The sequence below is a fragment of the Trachemys scripta genome, chromosome 2, assembly GCF_013100865.1.
Source record: "Trachemys scripta elegans isolate TJP31775 chromosome 2, CAS_Tse_1.0, whole genome shotgun sequence".
Taxonomy (NCBI): Eukaryota; Metazoa; Chordata; order Testudines; family Emydidae; genus Trachemys; species Trachemys scripta.
The window spans coordinates 88,280,131-88,293,423 of record NC_048299.1 but is presented as its reverse complement, the minus strand read 5'-3'; the positions used below and the strand labels follow the sequence as shown (position 1 = coordinate 88,293,423).

The 13,293-nt window shown below is 48.0% G+C and overlaps 1 protein-coding gene across 1 annotated transcript in view; it reads right to left on the bottom strand.

Annotated features, from left to right (window-relative positions):
- Nucleotides 1-11,840, bottom strand: part of GPR141 (G protein-coupled receptor 141) — a 40,612-nt gene extending 28,772 nt beyond the window's left edge. Inside the window, exon 1 of the mRNA XM_034761215.1 lies at nt 11,755-11,840. The gene's annotated coding sequence lies outside the window, so the exon portion shown is untranslated. The remainder of the gene's footprint in view (nt 1-11,754) is intronic.
- Nucleotides 11,841-13,293: the final 1,453 nt, after the last annotated feature.

The following is a 13,293-nucleotide window of genomic DNA, read 5'->3' as shown; positions in this document are numbered from 1 at the left end:
ATACATCTTATCATAGCAAGGGTTCAAATTCTGGCTGGTGTCACATGAAAACTAATTTGGTGGTCTCATGCTAGTTCCCTTTTCCTACTTCACAAAACCACCAGACAATTCATCATGATTGGCTGTCTCTGTTCAAGAGGCCCATGACAGAAATGCCTAGGGTGTTGCAGATCGAGAGTGAGGAGAATAGGCAGGATTATGTGGAGAAAGTTTATAGTGGTAGCCAGCAGCTCTATGTCTGGGCCAAACCAGTGTTGGTAATGTCTCACTTACACAAGCACGAAAGTCACTCACCATATTTTGTTAAAGAATAAAGTACCAAAACCACCCACATAAAGTTTCATGGTAGCTGCTCCCTATACCAGAACTTTCATAAGGGCAATACTGTATATGGTTATCCACTAAAACACATCACAATCCATTGTGCTTCTCTTTACCAATGAACAATGAAATTTTTTTAATTCACAAATCTATAAAAATAACAGCTCTGACTCTAACAACCACCCTAACGTTTCTTGTATCTATTGACATTCTCTACTGACATTCTGGTTTGCCCTCAGTCACTTATTACTGAGAACATTTGAAGCGTCCAGAACAATTTACACAAAATGCCAACTCAAACTCCAATCTAGACTCTGATATTTTCAGAAAGGCTGTTATTTATTTTTAATAACGGCACACTTCCAGCAATATATCACCTGCTTAATTTTATCTCTTCCTGCAGGTTTTTGCTGGTTCACATCTGTCACATACCACTAGATGTTCAATAGACGTGCTTTTCATCAAAAATCCAGTACAGCCATTCACTTGTTATCAGAACTTGTTCTCAGCAGCATGATAAAAATCATTGAGGGAAAAGTGATTGACAGGGAAGGACACTTGTTCCCAGTTTAAAGGTGAGATTAGATTGCAGGGAATAGACTCACTTCTACCTTACAAGCCATTCCAAGAAAATAAAGCAATTGTGTTTTCAGAAAGATGGTATCCACCCTAACATTTGTTTCAAATGCACGTGGGTTCATCATTACCTGCTTGCCACCGCAGGTGGCATATTTTGAAGAAGTTTCTTTCAAAAGAAGAAAAAGTTCTGTCAAAATAGTTTTTATAGACAGTAGTGTGAGACTTGCTGTTATTGAAACCACTGCTCTCATGCTCTTATTCCCACAATTTTTTCCTTTGCTGTCCATTGAGAGAGGTTAATACAATGGCTAAGATGTGCAGCAAATTTTAATTTTAGTAATAAACATCTCTTTCATGCTGCAAAAACATAATATATATGAAGCATAATATAACAAAGTGTGCTGTATGAATCCCCCGGATCTATCTACATTAGACTCAACAACATCAATATTAAAAATACCACGGGAATAGGCTTGTAGAAATACCATTGGTAAACAGAACAGATACAGAAGATTCTTTCCTACTTCAACATTAATAAATATTAAATACATTATTATATCACTACCGTAGGGAAAGATTTTGGGATAAACAGGGGCATGGATGAAAGGTTTCCTCCTTGTACCTCTTTCAGGGAAGTTACAGCACAGGAATAGCTCTGTGTTGTATTTTAAAAGTACAGTGGTGTGCAATAGCCTTTCCAAATTAGAGAAGCTAAAGAATGCATAATTAAACAAGGCACTATACATGTCTACTGCTCCATTACAGACAAATTGTTTGGCCCACCACAGTGTGTGTTGCAGTAAAATGATAAACTCTGAGATTTCTATTCCAGGCAAATGGTAAATATCTGTGTGTGCATGTTAGATTAAGCGCCTTAATGTGAGCATTTGCAAAAGTGTGAAACTAATTGCATTAACAATAATCTCATTACCAGCCTTTCTTAGAGAACTGGGTGCATTTTTGCTGCAGCAGGAACATTTTAGGAGCTGAAGCCTGGATTCTCTACATGTCCTCCCTTCTTTTTCAGCCTTCACCCTGGGGAGTTTACAAGTGTGCCAGTCCAGGAGGGTGTTAATTCCCCACCCTCCTCACACCGAAGCTGGATTGGCAGCTGTAGTGGGGTGGACACCCACTCCTGCCCTGCAAGGTAAAAGCAGCTCTGGAAAGGGCTTCAGCTCTAAAAGCTACTAGGCTTATTGGGGAAGTAGCTGCAGTTGAGCCACGCCCCAGTCAGGCCCAGCTGGCCCTATAAAGGCTGGGAGTCAGGCACAAGGACTCAGTCTCTCTCTGTTTGTAGAGTAGGGTTACCATATTTAACAAATAAAAAAAGAGGACCCTCCACAGGGGCCTGGCCCCGCCCATTTCCCACTCCCAGCCCACCCCAACTCCACCCCTTCCCCACCCAACCCCGCCCTAACTCTGCCCCCTCCCACTCCCAGCCACGTGAAAAGGGCTGCCTGAGCGCTACCGGCTTCATGGTTTGCTGGGCAGCCCCCAGACCCTGCACCCCCGGCTGGCGCTTCCCCAGCACAGCTGGAGGCCAGGAGGGGAAGCGCCCAGCCGGGGGCGCAGGGTCTGGAGGCTGCCCGGCAAACCGTGAAGCCAGTAGCACTTGGGCTTTGAGCAGCCCCTATGCCTCCGGACCCTGCGCCCCCAGCCAGGCACTTCCCCTCCCGGGCTCCGGCGGTGCAGGGTCCGGAGGCGTGGGGGCTGCCCAAAGCCTGTAGCGCTCGGCTCTTAAACAGAGCCGAAGAGTCAAGGGAGGAGCAGAGCCGCCGTGGCCGGAGGCTCTCTCCTCCCCTGACTCTTCGGCTCTGTTTAAGAGCCGAGCTGCCCGAGCGTAGAGTGACCAGACAGCAAGTGTGAAAAATCGGGACGGGGGTGAGGGGTAATAGGAGCCTATACAAGAAAAAGACCCAAATATCGGGACTGTCCCTATAAAATCGGGACATCTGGTCACCCTACCGAGCGCTCCCGGCTTCGGGCAGCCCCCGTGCCTCCGGACCCTGCGCCGCCGGAACCCGGGAGGGGAAGTGCCGGCCGGCGGCTGGGGTCCGGAGGCAAGGGGGCTGCCTGAAGCCCATAGCGCTCGGGCAGCTCGGCTCTTAAACAGAGCCGAAGAGTCAGGGGAGGAGCAGAGCAGCCGCGGGAGGGGAAGTGCCCGGCCAGAATTTTCCCGGACATGTTTGGCTTTTTGGCAATTCCCCCGGACAGGGGTTTGATTGCCGAAAAGCCAGACATGTCCAGGAAAAGCCGGGTGTATGTAACCCTATTGTAGAGGGAGATGGGTGTGGCTGTAGGAAGCTAGAGACAGGGTACCTGAGTGGAGCAGGGCTGGGGAGCTCCAGCCTGGAAAGCCCCAGGCTGCCCCCTAGCAGAAGGCTAAGGGGTACTGGGGGTTGCAGAGGGCTGCCCAGAGGTAGGCCAAGGCAGCAGGTCCAAACCCAACCTTGCCAGTGATGAGTAGGCTGATACTGCAGTCTGCCCCAGGGTGTGGGGCTAGATGATGACTAGCAGTAGCCTTATACTGAGGTGAGGTGGGGGTGGGAATAATGGGTGGGGGTTCCCCACAGAGGGGAGACCCTAAGACTGAGGGGTTACTGCTAGGGGGCAGCTCCCCAAGTAAAAGGGCCCTGGGGTCCAGGGAGGGACATGGGGGCCAGAGGACAGGTGGATCACTGGCCTGCAGAGGGTGCTCTGGAGCTGGAATGAGCAATTCCCAGAAGTCCCCAGCAGGAGGTGCCGCAGGGGTGAGTCTGCTTGTCTACAGGAGCATACTGCTGTCTGATATGAGAACACTACAGTTAAGACCTTAGGAGCAGGCACTACAACAGTAAACCCCAGCCTAGAGGGTTGCTAAATGAGAGCCTCACCCTCTGTGCTACCTCAGTTCTGGGTACTGCAACTAACACCCCACCACCAGAGGCCACTGCTGTGACTCAGCAGGGTCAGGTGACCAGCAGCAGACTGCTGATTTGATATCCCCACTATGTTCCTGTCCCACCCCTTGTCTGAACACCTAGTTGCTAGGAGTTGTTGCTTATAGGTGACAGCTAGGGAGGGCATGCGGGCTTAAATGCACCTCCAGATTTCTGCTTGGTCTGTTGGGACAGAGGGAGAGGGGCTCTGTCCTTCTCCTGCTGTGCCTGCCCACCAGCATGCTCGGCCCCTGTCCCTGGCAGGGAGTGGAGGGGGTGGGACCAGCCACATCTCATGCCAGTCACTGCAGGTCACTGCTTTGTGCAGTGCTGCAGCTGCCTGCGAGAGCCTGGCTGGGAAGGTGGTGGCAGCCCACCCCCTCCACTCCCTGCTCAGGCCTGGCTGCCAGGGACAGAGGCTAAGCAAGCTAGAGCTTCCCTGCCCCCAGCACATTTCTGGCTTGCTTGGCCCCTGTCCCTGGCAGCCAGGTGTGGGTGGAGAGCAGAAGGGGTGGGCCACTGCTGCCTCCCCGGCTAGGCTCTCTCAAGCAGCTGCCACGCTGCACAAAGACAGTGACCCAGAGCAGCCACCTTCAGCCGGGGTGAGAAGCGTCTCCCTCCCACTCCCCTCCTGGGCCCGGCTGCCAGGAGAGGGACCGAATATGCCAGTGGGGAGGCACAGTGGGAGAAGGACAGAGCTGGCCCCCCCCGCCCCTTGCAGGTAACTTTGGTGGGATTGGGAGAGCATGGCAGCCCCAGGCTGGGCACAGGGTGGGGGGGTCTCTAGGGAAGGCCCTGGGAGCAGGTTCCCTGGCCTCCACTCAGTCAGAGGTAGGGGGCATTGCCTTAGGGTGACCATATAGCAAGTGCGAAAAATCAAGATGGGATGGGGGGTAATAGGAGCCTACATAAGAAAAAAACCCAAATATCAGGACTGTCCCTATAAAATCAGGGCATCTGGTCACCCTACATTGCCTGCACCTCCCCTGCTGAGATGTGTCTGAGCTCTGAGGAGACACTAATGCTGTGAGTCTCCCCAGGCTGGGCCTAGCCCCAGCCAAGCCCAGAGGCGCATGCTCCCTGGTCCTGTGGCCCCAGCCCCTCAGGAGCCAGTGGGATAGGCTGACCTGGTCCAGGGAGGTGGGGCTGGAAGTTCCTCCCAGAGGCAACACATTATGGGGTCATGTGTTCCCCTCCTTTACCTTGTTCTTCTCTTCTTCCCCCCCCAGTATCAGGAGGCACCTGTCATCTATGCTTTGGCTTGACCTTTGGTGTGGCTTTGGACTCTGACTCTGATCTTTGGCTTCTGACCTTGGTGCCATGCTTGGCTCCAACCACTAGGTCAGACTGCCACATCACAAGTCCTGACACTTAGCCAAAGCCAATTGACATCAGTAGAAGTCTTTCCATTGACTATGGATTTAGGGTCTTCACCATTCCCTCCTGAGAGACCAGTGCCCCTATTCACTTAAGTGTGTGCCTAATTGATTTACTGAATTGGGACCAAAAGGCATCACCTTGCCCAGGATCAATTTGCTCAATCTACCTTTCTCCTTTCAAATGTGTGACAGCCCTGAAAGTGATGCAGTGTCTCCTTGGCTCAAACCCAGATTTTTTTTCTTAATTTGATTCGGGGGGGGGGGGAGAGGAGGAGGGAAGATTTTTGTCTATATTAAGTTGACAAAGAAAAAAAAATCCCACTCAGCATTAAACAAGAATCCCTAAATAATTTGTGGGTTCACTTTCCCTGTGTAGAAAGTGTTGGACATATGAACTCCAATCCTAAATCGTTCCTTATCCAGCACTTAACATGAAGGGAAATCATTTCCATCTTGAGTTCATGTTTGAACTGTGCGAGCTCTTCTGGGTGTTAAACAACTTGATGAAATCATGTTATTTGCATCTAGTGACCGTGTCAACTGTTACACCCTTTCAGGAACTTTCACATTATTTTGTAGGTAAGATTGCTCTGATTCAGACTTAGGTCTTGGCTACACTCGGGACTTCACAGCACTGCCGTGGCAGCACTGTGAAGCGCGAGTGTAGTCACACCGCCAGTGCTGCGAGAGAGCGCTCATAGCACTGTATGACTCCACCTCTCCGAGGGGAATAGCTTGCAGCGCTGCAGGCTCTGATTACATTGACGCTTTACAGCGCTGTACTCGCTGCACTCAGGGGGGTGTTTCTTCACACTCCTGAGCACAGCAAGTTGCAGCGCTGTACACCGCCAGTGTAGCCAAGGCCTTAGCTGTCTGCATCTGTGGTTGTGAAGTTGTGTCTGAGGCTAGGGGTGGAGCACTGCAACATCTTCTCTGCTTCATCTTCAGCTAGAAGCACTGACAGAAAGAGATGTTCATGCTGCCATATGAGTTAAATCCCTGCTGTTCATGGCAGTTGATGGATAGCAGAGAGAATACAATACTTCCCTACAGAAGGGCATAATGCCAGCTTTTCTTAAAGTGATTTTCAGATCCATGCTCAAGAAACCATCTCTTGACACCGGCAGTCTCTTCATTTCCTCCCAATTAATTCCCTCTCTCAGATACTCCATAACAAAAATGACAATTGCAACACTGATACCCCTCGTACAGCCCCAAAATAGTCTTAGCTGCTGAGCTAAAATCCAACAATGGATTGATTCCCTCTGTGCCCCGCCCCGCGCAAGAAAGTCTTGTTTCCAGCAAGAGCCTAGTTCTTAATTAATATTTTATATGACCTTATCAATGGCAAATGAAAGAACAAGATGTTTCCCAGATTGAGTAACCTATGTCACTTTTGAATGCTAAGTATTTCATCAGTTTATATTTTTCTTTCTTTACACTTGCAAAATGACAGGCGCTTTTATGAGAGTCTAGGTGCCTCTGACAACTTATTTTAAAATACAGTAATTCAGTTGTGACCCTAAGAATCCCTCAATGCCAGCTGGCAAAAGGGTCCCTGTTCAGTAATTGCAACTTCTACCAGGCCTGACAAACTCACTATACCTAACACATTGCTGTGATAGTATTTATGTATAAAGAATATCAGGTAAGATCTTAAATGAAAGCCAGGATCATGATGGTCATTTATACTGTTGTGAAATGTATGTACTGATTATATTAAAAGTTATGTCTATATGCTGAAAATATGACCTTATGCTTTGTATCAAGGTGTTATTCCCCAGCAGAGGTGAAAATCTGGTTTTGACAAAGGGTTGTATATTCATACATCTTCCTGGATTCATATGTAGATTAAATATTGTAAGCCAGACACAACTGGAGCTACATTTCCATTTCAAGTCAACATGTGGATGTGAAGACAACTTGTAAGAGCACACCAGGAAGGGAAACACAAGAGGTCATATTGTCACTGGGGTCAAATCAATGAGTTTGGGGAAATATAAGGAGGAACAAAAAGCCATTTTGGTATCCATTTACTGAGGAAATACCCTTAAGGGCATAGGGTATTCATGAAAACTTGCATCCTGGTTTGACTGGAAACCAGCAGCTCTGTCAAAAACTGAATCCTTGGGAGAAAATCTTCTGTATTAAATAGGAAAGGTAGTCATTAATAAGTGTAGACTTAGGACTGTGGTTTAGGTTTTGTTTTGTTTGTAACCATTCTGTTTCCAATATGTTTACTCACTAATTAGCTGAAGCTGACTCTCTGGTCTGTGTTAATAAACTTACCCTTGTTTTTATTATAAATGCATCACAATGCTAGGGTATTAAGCCAAGTGTGAATTCTCAGTTGAACCTAATAAGCTATGTGTATAGTGTTTCCTGTGGGGACAGTGAACGTGGTTATTTCTGACAGGTTTCAGAGTGGTAGTTGCGTTAATCTGTATCAGCAAGACAACGAGGAGTCCTTGTAGCACCTGAGACTAACAAATTTATTTGGGTATAAGCTTTTGTAGGCTAGAACCCACTTCATTAGATGCATGGAGTGGAAAATACAGGAGCAGCAATGCCCCTCTGCAGTGTACGTTAGCCAAACCGGACAGTCTCTAAACAAAAGAATAAATGGACACAAATCTGATATCAGGAATCATAACATTCAAAAACCAGGAGGTGAACATTTCAATCTCCCTAGTCACTCAATAGCAGATCGAAAGTAGCAATTCTTCAACGAAAAACTTCAAAAACAGACTCCAATGTGAAACTGCAGAACTGGAATTAATTTGGAACCTAGACACCATCATAAAGACTGGGAGTGGTTGGGTCATTACAAAACCTAAACCTAATTTCCCCAGTACTAATTTCCACCTGTTGTTACTCACACCTTCTTGTCAACTGTCTGAAATGGGCCACTCTCATTACCACTTCAAAAGTTATTTTTCCTCCCTTGGTATCCTGCTGTCTATTGAATTGTCTCATTAGACTGACCTCATACTTGGTAAGGCAAATCACATCTTTTCATGTATTTATACTTGCTCCTGTAGTTTCCACTCCATGCATGCTGGTTATTTCTGTGTGTCCAGTGATAGCAGCTGGACCTTGCAAGAGCCACTGCTACAGGGCAGGGCCGGCTCTAGCTTTTTTGCTGCCCCCAACAGCAAAAAAAAAGCGCAGAGAGCCGCGCTGCCCCCCGAGAGCGGGAGCCCGCCCCCCCCCCGCCCCGCCCCCCGCCCGCACCCCCGCGCCGCCCCAGCGCCGCGCTGCCAGAGCCCGCCCCCGCCCCCTGCCGAGCGCCGCCAGAACCCCCCTCCAGTGCCGTGCCCGCGCCGCACCCCCACCAAGCCCCGTGCAACCGGAGCCCGCCCCCCCAGCACCGCGCCGCCGGAGCGCCCCCCCACAGAATGCCGCGCCGCGCTCCCCCTGCCGCCCCTTACCAGGTGCCGCCCCAAGCATGTGCTTGGGTGCCTGGTGTCTGGAGCCGGCCCTGCTACAGGGACTGTGGGATGGGGTATACCGTGTGTTCCCTGCAAGGCAAAGGAAGGGCTGGCAGAGTTCTGAGGAGAGTGCTTGAGTGGCAGTGAGGCTGATTGGGGTAGGGAGCTGGCTCACAGCAACCACAAGAAAGACCCCTTCATGCTGGCAGGCAGGGGGTAACAAGGTGACTCACAGTCCTAGGAACTCCAAGAAAGCATCACGTCAGTATAGCAAAATAAACAGCACTCCTGCAGCACATGATCATACTAATAACTGTGCAGCAAGACAAAGCAAAATAAACAAACACAAATCCCACTTCCCTACACATTAGTCCTGAACAACCAGTGCATCTTCAGCAGCCTTCTTAAAAAGATGTGCCTTGGAGCATGCCCTGAAGGTCAGCGGATTCAGGCTATTTTGGACCAAGGGGCAGCCATGTATTTCAAAGGACAGGAGTTCTCACTGAGAATATCCTCTTTGGTCCCTTCTCTTTTATAATGAGAGGGCTCTGGGTCAAGTGCCTCTGTAGATCTTAATTGTGGCAAAATATCCCAGGAAAAGAGACAGTCTCTCAGGTGGGATGGTCTTGAGCCATATGGGGCTTTAAATGTCAGAACCAACACCTTAAACTATCCACAAACTGCAGGCAGCCAGTGTAGAACATTAGCATTGCTTAAAAATGCTTGTGGTAAGAATCGCCTCTTAGCGAGGAGACTGACATATTCCTCACTAGCTTTAAGAGGTAGTCTCAGGAGTAGTGCCAGGCTTTTTGTCGCCTTAGGCGGCAGTGCTCGTCCTCTTAGCATTCAGGGGGCCTGGGGTCTTCGGCGGCAGAGGTCCTTCCGCTCCGGGTCTTCGGGGCACTTTGGCGGCGGGTCCTGGAGCGAGTGAGGGACCCGCCGCCCAATTTCTGCCGAAGACCCGGAGCAGAAGGACCCCCGCCGCCGAATTTCCGCCGAGGGCGGCAAAATGCCACCCCCCCCCCCAAATCCTGCCGCCCTAGGCGACCGCCTAGCATTGTCTAGTGGAAGCACCGGCCCTGGGTAGTCCTAAATACAAAAGTCTAGTTTTGACGTGACAAAGGCCTGAATTATACTGGTGGGGTTCACAACAGGAAAAAAAAGCTTCAACCTTCTAGCTTGAAATGAAATGGAAACAAGCCATCTTGGCTACCGTTGAAAGACAATCATGCAATGATATTTGAGAATCCAGCCAGACTCCTTAGTTGCAGATACATAAGTAATTATCATCAAAGACACGACTACAGTCGGTGGGGAAATGGTGGGGAGCAAAATAGGCAGTTTGCCCTAGGCCCCCTGTTTGAGAGTTCCCCTAAACTAAGTGACGTTATGACGTGGCACATGGGGTAGCAGTGGCACTCGGGTTTTGGGTACTTGGATATTTGCTCTTCAGCCATCTTTAGGATGAGACCGGTCACCACCACCACTCATAATGTTTTTGTTTTGCATTTTCCTTTCAGAAATGTGTATTAAGTGCGGGAAAGGATTTCTAGGGTGTAGATGTGATGCTCCTCAGGGCTACCTAGGGTTGTGAGTCACCTCACCACTATCTGCCCTTAGCATGAAGGAGTATTGTCTGTGCTTGCTGTGGGTCAGCTCCCTGAAACCAACAGCCTCTGGCAATACAAGCACTGCCTCCTGGGCCTCTGCAGGCCTCACGCGTTCTATATAGGTAGCGACAGGCGCACACAGCCCCTGAATACTCTGAGCGTTCTGTGCAATGTTCAGCTCCCATCTCCTGAACACTCCCAGAATTACCAGGTCTACTATTCCCAAGGGAACAGCACACACCAGATTGCAAGATTCAACTCAGGACCAGCTCTTTGCTTAACGCTACAGCACTCAGATATATATTTATGGTGAAAACAAGAATACATTTATGATCAGAGATACAAGGAACTGTGAGTAAGAATATTGGAAACAAATGGTTACATACAAAACAAAATAATAAAACACATTCTAGAGACTAAACTAATAGCTTAACCTCATGTCTAAAGAAGTTTTCTCTCACCTAAAGTTCTCTTCAGCATTTTCAACCAAGACAGAATGAGATCCCACCTTCATGAATGCAGAAGCCCTTGTTTTCTTCCTTAGCGAAGGGCGCCTGGGTGTCTTCCTTGCCTTCTAGAAATAACCCCAAAGCCCATTGTCTTTACATAAACAGGGTAACCCCGCAGGGCTTGCTTTTTCCTGTGTGTTCTTTTCATGTTGATTTCACATCTCTTCATTAACATTTGACTTCATATGTAAATAAACATCCATTGTGTTAGCTTACAATGCTTAATTTAGATCTGGACAGAGAAACATTTTTTGTCTAAGAGAAAACCTGTTTTTTACCTTTGCTGGTGACTAATACCTTGATACAGACTCTAAGGACATGTTTTCTATACATATACATAGCTCCTTACATAGTATCTGTACATACATTTCATAATGGTATTGATGACCAGTGTGACACCAGCTTTTAATTTAAGACCTTGCATGATATTTTTGGTGAACCAGAATGTATGCATCAGAATCAGGATATTCCTGTAACCACCTTGCCAACTAGCATTAAGAGGTTTTGGTGGTCACAACATAGGTGCTGGAACTAGGGGTGCAGTAGCAGCCCGTGGCGTAAAGTGGTTTCCATCATATACAGGGTTTACAGTTTGGTTCAATGGCTTGAGCACCCTCACTGTACAAACTGTTCCACCACCCCTTGGGTCACAGGAGACGCTATCATAAAAGCAGGCCAGAGTTCCTGTATATGCATCCCTGACCACTAAGTAAACCCTTAACATTATCGTACTTATCTTACATAAACTTCACAGAGCACAATATTCACCTCAGCTACTGCAGCCTAAATACAAATGTGACTTTTTAAAAACTTTATCCTAAAGATTTTTCTGGTAGATTTTTTTTTTTTTTTTAAGTTTTATCTCCTGGCAGAATCTGGTAAATTCAGTTCAAAGCTCAAGTGTTCTGTTTGAGTTTAAGAGGACAGCTCAATTGCTTTGTCTTCTCGTTCCTGAGAACGAGATCCTAACTTCAGTATCACTGTTAAATACAATTAAAAGTGCTTACCTCACATTCATTATGCAGAAGAATGCAGATATTTATCAGGAGAATCACAGAGTTCATTGGGAATTCAACACTGTACAAACAACTACTACTGAAGAACTGAGACCAAATGTTTATGGTTCCTGAAACGTCACAAACAACCACTAAACCACAAACGGATGTCTGACAAACTCACTCTGCCTGATCCAATGACCTGATGTAAAATTTCTAAGTGTCTTATTATATTTTAACATACATTAAATATTTCCAATTATTATAACAGACAACTGTTTGAAAACAATTGCACCTGCATAAAAAAGGGATCCAAAGTAATTGAAAGGGGAAAATATTGTGTGTGAAAGTGTGCATGGGAGAGAGTGAACAAGTTCTAATCTGTAGCGTGGGATGCAAGCCACCATTTAAAATTTGATTCAGTGCTTGCGTGAGATCTGAGCTTTGTGTAGCTCTTGTGGCTGGTCTTCATTCTGTAGTCTTGGTTAAACAGCTCATCAGGATTCCTGCTGGTCTTTGGCTTTTGTCAGAGTCAATAAGCGTAAAGCAGTGTAAAGTTGAATTTGCTTTTTTTTTTTTTTTTTTTTTAACCATCTGTGTCTGATTTGAATGCTGCCATAAGTAAATTGAGGGGGATTTTAAGTCAGTGGAATTTAAATTCTATGTTATTACTCATATGAGTATGGTAAGGAGAATTTGGGGATTTGGCCCATTCTGTTGCTTCAGGTTTGTACAAATAAAACTTATCAAAGCAATCCTTTTGTAAAACATTTTCAATTGCCACACACAGTCTCATATACATAAGATCATTGTAGCGAGGTGGTCACCTGCTCCTGCCTTAAAAGGCTCAAAACAGCCCAGGGAGAGGGCTGTGGCGGGGAAGGAAAAGCGGGGCTGATTGGGGAAAGCAGCCTCAAATGGGGGCCATGCCCCAATCAGGCCAAGGCTGGCTTTATGAGGGACCAGCTGGCCCTTAAAAGAGGGCTGGGGCCAGAATCCAGAGAGAGACTCTCTCTAGCTTTGAGAGGGAGGGACCTGGCTGCAGGGAACTGAGAGAAGGTACCTGGAGTGCAGCAGGGCTGGGGGAAGGCCAAGGGAGCTGGGGAACTCCAGCCCGGAAACCCCTCAGGCTGCGGCCTAGTGGAAGGCCAATTAGGTACTGTGGTTGCAGGGGGTAGCCCACGGGTAGGCAGGGGCAGCAGGTCCAAACTTCCCTTGCCTATGATGAGTGGCTTTTACACTGCAGTCTGCCCCAGTGAGCGGGGTCTAGATGGTGACTAGCAGTAGCCCACGACTGAGGCAAGGTGGGGATTAGAGGGTTGCGGGTTCCCCAGAGAGGGGAGACCCAGAGGCAGAGTGTGGAGGTATTGCCAGGGGGCAGCACCCCAGATAAAAGGGGCACCAGGTCCTGAGAGGGACATGGGGGCCAGTGGCAGCAGGACACTGGCCTGCAGAGGGCACTCCGGAGGCTGGAAACGCTAATTCCCTGAGACGACCAGCAGGAGGCACCGCAGGGGTGAGTCCCGCCCCATTACATCATGGTGGAGAATG